The 14897-nt window shown below is 36.7% G+C and overlaps 1 long non-coding RNA gene across 1 annotated transcript in view; it reads left to right on the top strand.

Annotated features, from left to right (window-relative positions):
- LOC138176244 (uncharacterized) overlaps positions 1-10601 on the top strand; it is a 38369-nt gene extending 27768 nt beyond the window's left edge. The window contains exon 2 of the long non-coding RNA XR_011172196.1: positions 9522-10601. This is a non-coding gene — a long non-coding RNA (uncharacterized lncRNA). The remainder of the gene's footprint in view (positions 1-9521) is intronic.
- Positions 10602-14897: the final 4296 nt, after the last annotated feature.

Genomic DNA, 14897 nt, shown 5'->3' with positions numbered 1-14897 from the left:
TTGGGAAGGCGATATATTTACATAATATGGGAATAATAATACCTTTTCTACCCACTTCACAATTATTGTGAAGGTCAAATAAAATAGAAAATACAAATAAAGCATTAAATCACTTGGCATCATTGGTATTTTGATTCCCTTATGTAGATTTAAATGCAAGTCACCAGTACCTAAGAGTATCTTATACAGTCCTTTATAGCATTCCTGATCACAATGAAGAAAACATTAATACCATTGTTAGGGGAATTTGGCATTCTCAATTGCAACTTGGAATTTATTTTTTTCACAGGAATGATATCATAAATGCAGTTTGATCTAACTGAAATAATACTTGAGAACGCTACTAGAGATACATTATGGATCACATAAGCTTGGCGAGGTGTCATTGACATTTTCCCAGCTCTGTCCTGAACTGTGACCAAGATGGGGACCCATCATTTTATTCTATTCCATTCCATTCAACAGGAGCATATCGAAGCCCTATTGTTTGCAAGACATTGTGCTGGGGATGCAAAGACAAAAATGAAATGGTTCCTCCCCCAAGAAGCTTACTTTATACTGGAGATAAAATAACATGTACATAGATAAATAGCAAAATCATGGATGGACTGAAGCTGAGCAGGGTCCATGGGGCTGATTGAAGTCCTCCATCAAATATGTTGTGGTAAGAAAAATACTAGATCTGGGGGCGGCTAAGTGACACAGTGAATAGAGCACCGGCCCTGGAGTCAGGAGGACCTAAGTTCAAATCCGGCCTCAGACACTTAACACAAAAACTAGCCATGTGACCTTGGGCAAGTCACTTTACCCCAACTGCCCCTCCAAAAAGCAAAAAAAAAAAAAGAAAAGAAAGAAAAGAAAAACACTAAATCTGGAATTACAGCATTTGGGTTTAAGTCCCAGCAAGTTTTGCTCAGTCTCTAGTCAGATATGGGAAGAGTAGGGTAATGGGATATGTCTCACATCTGCCATCCATAGTCACCCACAAAGAACAAGATGCTGGTGACATTGCCTCTTTTACTGGGATTCCTCCATCCCTTTGGTGAATGAGGAAATATGGTGGAATTAATGAGAAAGAAGGGAGCATATGCAGGAAAATTGGATGAGGGGCAGGCATCAGTAGCATTTTCTATTTGGAGGACTCATGACAACCCATCACTTTCCAATTTTCAAATAATCTAAGCACGAAAAGTAGCAATATTATTAACAGTAACTCACATGTATTAGCAGTACAACCTGATACGACCTATGTATTTAAATAGTTTCTTGCACTTAAGAACCTAAGTGCTTTGTCAAGTATGCTGTTTGGGATATGAAATAATTGAGAGAGGCAAGGAATTATTAGGATGATAGAAGCTGAGTTTATTATAGCCAAAAATAATCATATGACTAGAGGATTTGTCTCAGTGGAAATTTATGCATTTAAACTAGATTTCATAGTTTTGGAGCATATACCTATGGGTCAGTCCCTGAATCAAATATGTTCATGTCAAAAAACAAAAGGTCACAGAAAGAAATAATGAGAGATCCAAATATAGTGAATTCCCAGAACTAAAAAGACAGGAAGTCTTACCTGTGAGAGTCTCACATACATGGCTCACTTAGAGGAAATACCACCTTCTCTGCTGCCCTCATAGCCCTGCCATCTTTTCCTACTTAATGATGTCCTGGTACTGAAAAGGCCCATTTACAGCCGAGTGCTGTTGTCAGAGCAGATGCTTCCATGCGGCAGATTGCTGGCTCTGTGCCAAAGCCTGAGAGGCAGCAGTTGGTGACGACATAGCCTTTTCCCATAGGGCTGCCTTCCCTAAAAGACAATGCGCATCCCATCACAGCTTGCAAGGCCTGACAGTCTGACTTTCCCCAGCTGACTTAATTGCATAATCGTATAAGCCTTTGCTTCTGGTGGGACCCAGAACAGGGGAACAGTTGTGATGAGAAAGACTCGGCCCTTTGAAAGCACTTTTCATCTGAAGTGCTCCAAATGTTTTATTCATGAATCCTCAAAGGTTCCATTTTTGTTTTGTTTTATTAAAAAGATATATATATATATATATATGTATTTGCTTCCTAGCTAGGGTTATATACAAAAAGGGATGCTTAAAATATATTAAAATGCAGATCATCCATTCTATTATCTAATTATTTTCTTTTATCCATCAAATTCTATTTATCTGAGAGTCCACATTTCAGGCATTGCTAATATAATACCTGATTCTGAACTTAACACGTTGATAAAGTAGTATAGAAATAAATTTTTTCCTTTTTTCAGAAACTTTCTTATTTTTACAAGCATTTATTATCTCTTCCTCTCAATGTCCCTGCCCTTCTAACTATATCCCCACCCCAACTAAAAGACAAAGAAAATCCATATAGCAAATAGGTATAATCAAGTAAAATGAATTACTGTAACAGTCATATCCAAAAATCTGTCTCATTTTTAGTTCATCATGTCTTTGGTAGGAGTTGGGTCACATGCTTCATCTTCAGTCCTCTATAGCTATGGTTTAGCAAATAATTGATCAGAGTTCTGAAATCTTTCAAAGTTTTTTTTTTAAAAACAATGTTATTGGCACAGCTAGGTGGCACAGTGAATGGAGCACTGCCCTAAAGTCAGGAGGACCTGAGTTCAAATCTGGCCTCAGACTTGACACTTAACTAGCTGTGTGACCTTGGGTAAGTCACTTACCCCAATTGCCTTGCCTTCCCCCCTCCAAAAAAAAATAATGTTGTTATCATTGCAGAAATTGTTTACCTAGCTCTTTACCTTGCATCAGTACACTGATGATGTCTTCCCCTGTTTCCTCTGAGACTGTCCATTTCACAACTTCTTATGGCACAATTACATTCCATCACATTCATACACAACAATCTGTTTATCCATTCCTCAATAGGTGGGTGCTGCTTTATTTTCCAGTTTCGGGCTACTATGGAAAAAAAAATGCTTTGCACATTTTTCCACCTACGGGTCTTTCTCCTCTCTCTTTGGCATGCAGGTCTAATAGTGGTATCAGCGCATCAAGAGGTTTGCCAAGTTTTGTAAACTTTTGGTCCTTGTCCCAAGTCATTTTACAGCACGGCTACGTCCGCTCAGCCTCTCACAAATAGCACATCAGTGTGCCTGTTGTCTAGGAGTGTCATTTTTCTCATCTTTACCAATCTGGTAGGTGTGAGATAGAATCTCAGAATGACTTTAATCTGCATTTCTCTAATTATTAGTGATATAGAACATTTTTGATGCCCTGTGGTTGAATATTTCTAGCCTGCTAGACTGCATGTAAATAACTAGGTACATACATGATACACACAGAGCAGAAAATAACAATAGCCAACATTTAAATAGTGCCAGATGCTGTTCTAAGCCCTTTACAGATATTAGCTCATTTTGTCCTCACCACAACCCTGAGAAGTAGGTGCTATTATTACCCCCATTTTACAGATGAGGAAACGGAGGCAAACAGTTGTGACTTGCCCAGAGTCAGACAGTTAGTCGATTGTTGGAGGTTGTATTTCATTAAGTCTCCCTGCACTCTATCTGGTGCACCAGCTAGCTGCCCCCATGGAAGGTGTTCTCAGAGAAGGCACTGGCAGCTGCATGGACCCAGGAAGGATTCCTCCAGAAGATGTGATTCAAGCTGAGTCTTGAAGGGAGTCAAAGAAACAAAGAGGTGAAGGTTAGGGGGCAGAGCATTCCAGGCATGGGAGACCACCTGTGGACAGGCCTGGTGTCACAAGAGTGAGTGTCATGCTCAAGGAACGGCTAGCAAATCATCGTAGCTATCAATCTAGTGCATAGAGGAGAGTACAGTGTTAAAAAGGCAAGAAAGGCAAAGAGGGAACAGATTGTGAAGAATATTAAAAGACAGAGAGGTTTTTGTATATATATATATATGTTTTTTCTTTTTGGAGGAGCATTTGGGGTTAAGTGACTTGCCCAAGGTCACACGGCTAGCAAGTGTTAAGTGTCTGAGGCCGGATTTGAACTCAGGTCCTCCTGACTCCAGGGCTAGTGCTCTATTCACTGTGCCACCTAGCCACCCCAGGGGGGTTTATATTTGATCCTGGAAGTGCCACTTCCAGACCTTCCACCTATAGCCAGTACTCTACATTATCTCCTCCTTTGAGATTCATCCCATCTGTCTATGACACTAAGCTTGGATCTTAGTTACTGTAATTTATTGGTTATTTGCCGGGTGGGTCATTCTCCAATTTGTTGAATTGCAAAGGAATTCAATATGTGGCTCACAGTCTTTTTCTTCACCTCAGCCTCTGCCCTCATACTTGGAGATGTCATTACATAATTTGGTGTGATGTTCCCTCAGACATACCTAGTCTCCCAAGTCATCAACTTAGCTCCCATACCTTAGTCACTCTCAGTGGTTTGTAGTCGTATTTCTATGGTGTGAATCTTGGAAGGTAGACTTGAGTATTTTGTACATTCTGTAGTTATTTCAAAAGGAATTTCTCTTTCTATCTCTTTTTGCTGGATTTTATTGGGGTTATGTTGTTCAGTCATTTTTCAGTCATGTCCACTCTCTGTGACCCCACTTAGGATTATCTTGGCAAGAATACTGGAATCGTTTTCCATTTTCTTCCTCAGCTCATTTTGCAGATGATGAAACTGAGGCAAACATGATTAACTGACTTGCCCAGGATCACACAGCTAGTAAGTGTCTGAGTTTAGCTTTGAATTTAGGAAGATGAGTCTTCCTGACTCCATGCCTGGCAACTCTAATCCCTGCAGCTTTACTGGTGTTATGTAAAACTACTAATATGTTGAGTAGATTTTTTTAGCAAACAAGTTTGCTAAAATTATTAACTATTTCAACTATTTTTAAGCTGACTTTTTAGGCTTCTTCAAGTATACTACGTATCATCTTTAAATGGACTATCATATGAACAAAGTGATAATTTTGTTTCTTTTTTACCTATGCTTATTGCTTTGCTTCCTTTTTCTTGTTTTGTTCCAATAGCAAAATTTCTAATATTATGTCAAATAGAAGTGATAAAGGGCATCCTTGTTTCACTTCTGATTTTATTTAAAATTATTTTAGTTTGAGTGGTGGATCAGTGGAATAAATTAGGTACAAATTACATTATAGTAAATGGTTTTAGAAATCGAGTATATGACAAAACCAAAGATCCAAGTTTTTGGAACAAGAACTCATTATTTGACAAAAACTGCTGGGGAAGACTGGAAAACAGTATGGTAGAAACCAGGTATAGACCAACATCTCACATTGTATACCAAGATAAGGTCAAAATGGGTACATGATTTACACATAAAAGGTGATGCCATAAGCAAATTAAGAGAGCATGTAATAGTTTATCTGTCATATTTATGGATAAGGGAATAATTTAGGACCAAAGAAGATATAGAGAGCATTACAAAATGTAAAATGGATAATTTTGATTTATACACAATTAAAAACTTTCTATGTCCAAAGGACTATAAAACTGTGCATACCCTTTGACCCAGCAATATGTCTTCTAGTTCTGTATCCCAAAGAGATCTTTAAAATGGGAAAAGGACCCACCCACATGTACAAAAATATTTTTATGGTGGCCAAGAATTGGAGATTGAGGGGATGCCCATTGATTGGGGAATGACTGAACAAGCTGTTGGTATAAGAGTATAATGGAATGCTGTTGTTCTATAAGAAATGATGAGCAGGTGGACTTCAGAAAAACCTGGAAAGACTTACATGAACTGATGTGAAGTTAGCAAAACCAGGAGAACATTGTACAGAGTAACAGCAACATTGTGTGATGACTAACTTTGATAGCCTTACTTCTTCTTAGAATTGCAAGGATCTAAGGCAATACCCATGATGGAAATGTTATCTATATCCAAAAAAAGAACTATGAAATGCAGATCAAAGCACATTATCTGCTCTCTCTCTTTTTTATGCTTCTTCTTTCTCATGGTTTCTCCCATTTGTTCTAATTCTTCTTTACTACATGACTAATATTTTTAATATGAATGTATATGTAGAGCCTATATCAGATTGCATGCCATCTTGGGGTGGGGGGGAGAAAAGTTAGAACTCAAAATCTTATGGAAGTGAATGTTGAAAACTAAAAATAAATTAATAAAAATGTAAAAGATTTTGCACAAACAAAACCAATGCAAACAAAATTATAAGGCTTGTGGTATATGATTATAATGAAATATTGTACTGTAAGAAATGGGAGCAGCTAGGTGGAACAATGGATAGAGCACTAGCCCTGGAGTTAGGAGGACTTGAGTTCAAATCCAGCCTCAGACACTTGACACACTTATTAGCTGTGTGACCTTAGGCAAGTCACTTGACCCCAATTGCCTTGCCTTCCCCCTCAAAAAATTGATAAGCAGGATGATTTCAGGAAAACCTGGAAAGACTTCTATGAACTGATGTATCATGAAGTGAATAGAACCAGAACACTGTACACAGTAACAGCAATACTGTTTGATGAAGAATTGTGAATGACTTAGCTATTCTTAGCAATTCAATGATATAAGACAATCCCAAAGGACTAATGATGAAGCATACTACCCACCTCCAGAGAAAGAACTGATATATATATATTTAAAGTAATTGGGTTAAGTAACTTGCTCAAGGTTACAGGGCCAGTTATTTTTTTGTGTGGGTGCCAAGTATCTGAGGCCGGAACCGATCCCGGGTCTGCTGATGTCGGGGTTGGCGCTCTTACTTACTATGCCACCTGGCCGCTCTGAAAGAATTGATATTGATTGACTACAGACAGAAGCATGCTATTTTCACTTTTTTTCTTTTATGCAAGTCCTCTTGTACAAAATGACAAATATGGAAATGTTTTACAGAACTGCACATGTATTACTGTATCTGATTGCTTAACATCTCAGGGAGGGGGGAGGAGAGGTAGAGAGAGAGAGATAGAATGTGGAACTCAAAACTTTAAATAAAAATTTAAAATAAACTATTCTACTCAATTTCTGATATCTATAATGGTAGTTATTGCTTTTAGAAGTATACTATTTATAACTTTAAGGAAAAGTCAATGTATTCTTATGATTTCCAGAGAGTTTTTGGTTTCTTTTTAAGAAATCTTATATAATAGTTTTCTGCATCTGGTCACATAATAATATGATTTTTGGTTTATTTAATTATTAATATGGTTATGTTTTAGTTTTCCAAAAATTAAACCAACCCTGTATTTCTAGTAAATCCAACCTGGTGTTAGTGTATAATCTTTCTCTGTTTTGACTCTCCTTGGTTTACATATCAAGACTATATGTATATCATAGGAATAAATAATGTTATAGGATACCTTCTTCAGATATAATTTCAAATATTTTATTGAATTAATTATTTTCTGAATTTTTGACAGAATTCACTTGTGAATTCATCTGTTCCTGGTTTTTCTCCTTTGAAAGTTTATTTATGGTTTCTTCAGTTTCTTACTTTGAAAATGGGTTTAGTTCTCTATTTCTTGTTCTGCTAATTTGGGTAGTTTACAATTTTTATAAATATGCATTTATTTTATTTATTGCTACTTTTATTGACAGAGAGAATATTGTTAGAGATATCTTTTATTTTTTCTTCATTTGTTAGGAATTTTCCTTTTTTTATTGATGATAATTTGGTTTTCCTCTTCTTTTAAATTTGATCACTTAATGGTTGATCTGTTTAATTTTTAAAAACACAGCTCCAAGTTTTATTTATTCATTCAGTGGGTTGGTAGGTTTCTGTTGTTTTCAGTTTTGTTAATCTCCTTTTTAATATTTTGAGGATTCCTCTTTTTAGCGGTTGATTTTAAAAAAAAATACTGCTTTAAAAATATTTTAGTCAGTTTATGTCGACTAAATTTTGATGTTTTTTTGTTTGCTTATTTCTTTTTTCGTTAATGAAAGTGTTTATACATGTATAATTTACCCTAAGGACTGCTTTGGCTTCATCTCCCAAGTGGAATGTTGTATCCTTGTTGCAATTACTTATAATGAAATTATCTATCCTTTCTATGATTTATTCTTTAACCTACCAATTTTAAATTATTTTGAGGTTAAGTTATTTAGTCTCCAAGTGCTTTTTAATGATTTTTTAATGACCCATTATTTAATATGATTTTTGTTGCATTGTAGTCAGTGGAGGTTATGTATAGCATGTTTGCTCTTCTACATTTTGTGAAGGTTTTATGTTCTAAGGCATAACAATTTTGTAAAGGTTCCATGCTCAGCTGAAAATATACACATTCCTTTCTATTTCAATTCATTTACCCTTTTCCTAATCCTGTCTATATCCATGTTTAGTTGAATGTGTGTGTTCCTTCACAAAACTCTTCAAGTGTGTGTAATCATACTCAATTTTTCTGGATAAGCTATTCTTGTTTGTTGACTTTTGCTTTTGCCTTTTGGCATGTTCTTTGTGTTTTGTATACTGATAGCTGCTAAATCTTGGATGATTCTGCTAATGGTGCTTCAAATTTTTCTTTTTTTTTCCTTTTTGCAGGGTGGAAGGCAAGGCAGTTGGGGATAAATGATTTGCCCAAGGTCACATGGCTAGTAAGTGTTAAGTGTCTGAGACTGGATTTGAACTCAGGTCCTCCTGACTCCAGGGCTGGGGCTCTGTTCACTGCACCACCTAGCCACCCCAGAGTTTTACTTCTTTCTTTCTGGATGCTTGCAGTATTTTTTCCTTTAAAGTTCTGGAATTGGGCAATGATATTGTTAAAAAATTTATTTTGGTGGTTCTTTGGTGATCTGTAGATCTATTTCTCCTTCTCTTCTTGTACTAATATGTCTAAGTAATATTCTTTAATGATTTCTTGAAATATGATATCCAGGGTTTTTTGTTTGTTTGTCTGTTTTGTTTTTTTGGTCATGGAGTCCAGATAATCCAGTGATTCTTAAGGTATCTTTCATCTATTTTCTTGATCAGTTATTTTTCATATGAGACAACTTACATTTTCTTCTGTTTTCTCACTCTTGTAGCTTTGTTTTTGACAATTCTTGTCTCTTTTTTAAGGGATCTTGTTATTAAAGCAAGTTTTGTACCTCTTCTTGTTAAACTTTGTACCTCTTCTGTTAAACTGTTTTTTTCCCAAGTCTTTCCTTCATAGCTCTCATTTCTTTAATAATATCTTTTAAAGATCCTCATACAAGTTTCTCAAGTAATCATTATTATTTTTGTAGACCTACTTGTTTTTGTTCTTTCATATTTTGGTTGCAGGTATTTTTGAGTTTTTCTCTTCAGGATGTGTGTCTTGGTCATCCCTTTCATGGCATCATAAAAGTCCTTTCTTTTTGGTTTGTTTGTTTGCTTGTTAACTCATTTTCCCCCTGAGGTCTCAAGAAGATGAGTTCTAGGTCTCACCTGCTTTGAGGATATGTAATGGAAATGCAAATTTAAAGACCTTCCCTGCCCCCAGCTAAAGTGCACTGGGGTGGGCTTGTTTTTCAGTAGATACTTTTTGATTGGGGAGTGGATCCAGAAGGTTGTTACATTCTCTGAGCCAGGAGAAGGCTATATAAACCCTGATTTGAGGCTTTGTTTGTTTCCCAGTTGTGGTAGCTGTGACTCTGTGGAGCCATGGACCAGGAGAGAAGAATGGCCTGCATGTGGACTTCACTGAGCTGAGAGCAGGAATGGTGAGCTGCCTGCATCAGGACCTGGGCAGAAGCCAGGAGTGGCTGCCACCTGCGGAAGGAGAAGGAACCCAGGAGTTTGGAATGGAAAAGATAAGAACTGAGCAGCAAAGCAGGGGCACTGAATGTGTTTCCTTGCTGCATCCCACAGTTTGGGACCCAGGGGGAGGATGGACTTGTGACTATGGTGGGTGGGATGAAGTGCTGTGGACCCCCAAGGACCCCACCTTGTTGGTTTTGTTGCCCAGCCCCCTCTCTGTACTTGGAAGCAGGGGCTGGAGCTGTGTGAGTGGAAGGACACCCCCCTCCACCCAAGAGAACTTTATTTGGACTCTTGTTTTGAATTGAGGTGATAATGAAATGTACTTTGTGTTTGTTTAAGGTCCAGTGGCCACTTTGGTAACTTTAGTTCTGTATCTTGAAAATGTGACCTAAGAGATGTCTAGTGCTAATTCAAAAGTAAATTGACTATGCCATGGGCATGAAAGATCTTGGGACCGAATGTAATGGAAATACAAATTTAAAGATCTTCCCTGCCCTTAGGCCCTTTGATAGGCTTAAGAGACTCTGAGAACCTTCCTTGATTTGAAAATATACTCTGCCTCCTAATAGGCTTGGTTTTCAGGAAGGCCCACACCTTGATGCTGTGTGATTGGGCAGTGGGTCAAGAGGGTGGTTACATTCTCTGATCCAGGAGCAGGCTATATAATCCCTGATGTGAGGCTTTGTTTTGGGGCTCACTTTGAGAAGTGTTCTATGATTTGATCAGATGAGACTCTGGGGAAGCCGTTGTTGAGGGCCCCCCGGCTTTGAAAAACCCAGATGTTGATTTGGTATGGATGTAATGGTTGGACACTTTGGAAACCTATCTACTTGATCTATTTCTCTGTCTTGATAATTCTGTCTGTATACTCTGAAGTTTGGGGTGCTGAACTTTTTTCCCCTGAACTAGGTAAACGATATATGTTTGACTGATTAAAGTAAGCTTGTTAACCCATTTTGAGTTGCTTTCCTTTATCAAAGCAGATCTAAGAACCTGTGTTGGCAGCCACCCTGGGGATGCTGGGGTGCTTGCTGATACAGGATAAAATCAGATTGAGGACTTTCCTTTGCCCCTCTGGTCTTTCTTTAGGTCTGACTCTTCCTTTTATTGGGAAGCAAGTTAAGTTTAACTGATTGCTTCTTTTGATCTATACTCACAGGTTAATTCCATGTTTTAAGTGGGCTTCTTTGTTTCTTTTAAGGTGACTAAGTAGTCAGTAGCCATATTTTTGTTGTACAAGTTGGGGTTTCATATGTTATTGTGTCACTTACCAACACTAATTCTTTCAATAAAATGATGAAAAATTATTGACACAAAAATTATGAATTCAATAATGTTAAGAGCCTGCAGTAACCATTATCTGCACACTCTCTTTCCTGAAATAAAATAGCCAAAAACTATTGTGTCATGGACTTTGTAATTTCCCCCTTTGCTAGTCCAATTGGAAACTGCTTCTAAAAGTTCATTTAATACTCAATGAATTATTTTAAAAAATTCAGTGGTTAGGCCTTTAGTTCCAGGAACTCTGCCTTTCCTTATAAATTTCACACATGAGCATAAAATATAAGGCAAAAACTTCTTACTCTGGATACACTATTTCTCACATCATCAAATGCTGGACTTCCAAATAAAAACAACAGAAAAAGGTCGATAAACCACTATTAATTGAGAAAATAATGAGTCTCCTTTTCATAAGTCTCCCTGAAAGGAGAACATAAATAATTTGAAAAAGAATTACATTTTGATTTTCTTCCTTACTCTTTGCTCATTTCTTTTTTTCTGAATAATCTTTAGAAAACTAATATTTATTTTCTTCTAATATATTCCTAGCATTTCTACTATTTCAAAAAAATTGATCTTGACAATAGTTGTCTTCCAACTTTTAAAGTAGTCATCATTTCTTCCTTCCTCTAAAACATAAAATGTTCAAGTAAGTTTACAAGTAAAGCTTTTACTTATAACTTTAAAACAGTTCATTAAACATTTATTAAACATCCACTAGATGTTGTACACATAGTAGGTGCTTAATAAATGCTCACTGACTGACTGACTGACTAGACCATATGTAAATTACTGTGTTAAGGAATGGGGATATAAAGATTTTAAAAAATGATGGGCACTACCTTCAAGGAGCTTACTATCTTGGGCATGAATATCAGATATATGGAGATGAGGCAAGTACATAAATAAGTAAATCAATAGGTAGAATATTATAAGGGCAAAGAATAGATCCAGACCAAGTGCTATAAGGAAGTTTGAAGAAAAAGAGATAATTTTCAGGTTGGGCTTCCAGGAAAGCCAGAGACCCTAGAGCTGTGCTTAGGGGGAAAAATTATTTCAGTAGATAGAGAGCTGAAGGTACTCTGTTTCATAAATGGGGACAGACTAGGTGAATACAAAGAGTCAGGATTGAGAAGGGCAGGATGAGGGATCATCTAGTCATTCAGTTTGACCAGAATAAAGAATTTGTGAAGAAGAAAGGTGAGAAATAAAGCTAGAATTATAGGTCTAGGTTGAAATGACTTTGAAGTCTAGTCCTTCCCTTCCTCCCCCCTCAGGAAAACCACAATTAAAGGATAGAGTCAGGAAGTGAGCAATATGGGAATATAAAAAATGAACAGATGTTATCAAAGATATCAGGAGGAAGAAAACTCAGTTAAAGATCTTGAACAATAGCAGACAAACCAATGGGAAAGATATTAATAACATAGGGAGAAATTAATAAGAGGGCCTCAAAATGAGTCAAACAAGACTAGGTATCTATTAATAGATGTTCTAAAATGAAGAAAAGTGAATCTACATTTTGAGTCACAGGACCTTGTGAATGCCCAAGACAATATGAAGCAGTATATGTTCCTGAGTAGTTTAAAAGAGAGATAAGAATTGTGAAAGCAGAGTTAGTTTATAGCCTTTACTACCAAAATAATTGGTGGAATAGAAAAATTTGAATCCACAGTGGCAAGTCTGATCAAAGAAACAAAAGAGAGAATAAGTGATTGAGAATGCAAATACACAGAAGTGAAGGACAATCTAAAAGAAGAGGAGTAAAAACAAAAACCATTAAAAGAAATCATTATCTCCACATAAGCAAAACACATTTATTTCAAAGACAGGATGTGTAGATATGACTTAAATATTACAGATCTCCCAAACATAACAAGTTAAAACACATAAGCACTACAATGCAAGAAATAAATACAAGAAAACTGCCCATACCTTCCAAACACAAAAAACAAAATGCTTATCTAAAGAATCCACAGATCACCTACAGAAAATTTTATTACCAACTGAAAGATAGTAGTTAAGTTAAACAATTATTGGGGTGGCTCGGTGGCACAGTGAATAGAGCCCTGGCCCTAGAGTCTGGAGGACCTGAGTTCAAATCTGACCTCAGACACTTAACACTAGCCATGTGACCTTGGGCAAGTCATTTAACCACAATTGCCCTGCCTCCCCCTTCCAAAAAAGCAAAAAAAAATTGAACAATTATTAAACACCTACTATGTGCAGCAGGATGAACTGGAGTGGGGAGAGGCTGGAGGTAGGTAGACCAATTAGGATACTGTTAGAACATCTCGGTAAGAGTTGCTGAAAATCTGAAGTAAAGTAAACTCTTTAACCTTTTGGAAAGGGTTTTGGACTTTTAGATATCTCCCAACATCCTTTCAAACTCTCAAAGAAACCTGTAGTTGAAGATATTGCAATATTATTGCAAGAGTAAGACACTGGGGAGATGTGTGATTTTTGTTGGTCAGTTATTTCAATCTGAAATATAAGCGAGGAGAAAATACTCTGATACCTAGAGGATAAAATAAGGCATTGCCTGAATCAGAGGGCTTGAGTGAGAGTTCCTTCCCTGTTTTTCACTGTCTACATGATTTTGAACAAGCAGTTTAACTTCTCAGAGCTTGCACAGAATTAATAGCTGTTCAATCTCTTGATGTAGGCTGTCCATGAAGGATGCCATTGTGTGCAAGGGTGAGGGTGTAAAAACAAGCTTATTTAGTTTTTGAAATGGGCTTTCAGATCAATAAGCAACTGTTCTTTAATCAAGCTTGGACTAGATTGAGTGTTAGGCTGTAGCTTTTCCACAGTTTGCTGTTTTAATGTAGGCTGGTTACAGGAGCATACTGCAACCAGATTGTATCAGCTCCCAAGACCTGACTTAAACAAAAATTTAAACATCCATTTAAAAAAAATTAATTTCCAAATTCTCTCCTTCCTTCTATTCCTTTACGCATCCATCAGGAAGGCAAGAAATAGGATACTCATAAATGTGAAGTCATATATTTCCATATAAGCCATGTTGCAAAAAACAAAAGCAAGAAAAATAAAGAAAGTGAAAAACAACATGCTTCATTCTACACTCAGAGTTCACCCATTGTCTCTGATGGAAGTAGATAGCCTTGTTCATGAGTCCTTTGAATTGCCATGGGTCATAGTATTGATCATAGCAGCTAAGTCTTCCAAAGTTGATCATCATTACGATATTTCTGTTACTATGTGCAATGTTTTCCTGACTCCTCCCACTTCACTTTGCTTTCTTAGGTTTTTCTGAAACCATCCCCTTCATCATTTCTATTCCATCACAAATGTATATTACATCTTGTTCAGATATTCCTCAATTGATGGGCATTCCCTCAGTTTCCAATTCTTTGCCACAACAAAAAGACCAGCAATAAATAGTTTTGTACATATATGTCCTTTCCTTTTTATTTGATCTCTTTGGGATACACGCCTAATAGTGGTATTGCTGGGTCAAAGGGTGTGCACAGTTTAATAGACCTTTGGGCATAGATCCAAAATGTTCTCTAGAATGGTTAGATCAGTTCACAGCTTCACTAACAATACATTAGTGTACTTATTTTCCCATATGCCCTCTAGCATTGATCATTTTCCTTTTCTGTCATGTTAGCCAATCTGATAGGTATGAAGTGGTATCTCAGAGTTGTTTTAATTTGCATTTCTGAAATTTTTAGTGATTTACAACATTTTTCTTAAGACTACTGATAACTCTTATTTTTTCTTTTGAAAACTGCCTGTTCATATCCTTTGTCTAATGGGGAATGACTCTTATTTTTATAAATTTGGCTAAGTTAAAATACATAGATATTTGAGAAATGAGAATTTTATCAGAATAACTTGCTGTAAGACTCCCTCTCCTTTCCATCCCCAGTTTCCTGCTTTCCTTCTAATTTTGGCTATATCAGCAAAGAACTGATGGTTAAATTTTCAGTGTGATCATTTATA

Source organism: Petaurus breviceps, unplaced genomic scaffold (genome assembly GCF_028583685.1).
Source record: "Petaurus breviceps papuanus isolate PSGF00001 unplaced genomic scaffold, PetGlider_PUasm1.0 84, whole genome shotgun sequence".
In the NCBI taxonomy this organism is placed as follows: Eukaryota; Metazoa; Chordata; class Mammalia; order Diprotodontia; family Petauridae; genus Petaurus; species Petaurus breviceps.
Note: the sequence above shows the minus strand (reverse complement) of the source record. Positions and strands in the feature narration are given on the sequence as shown.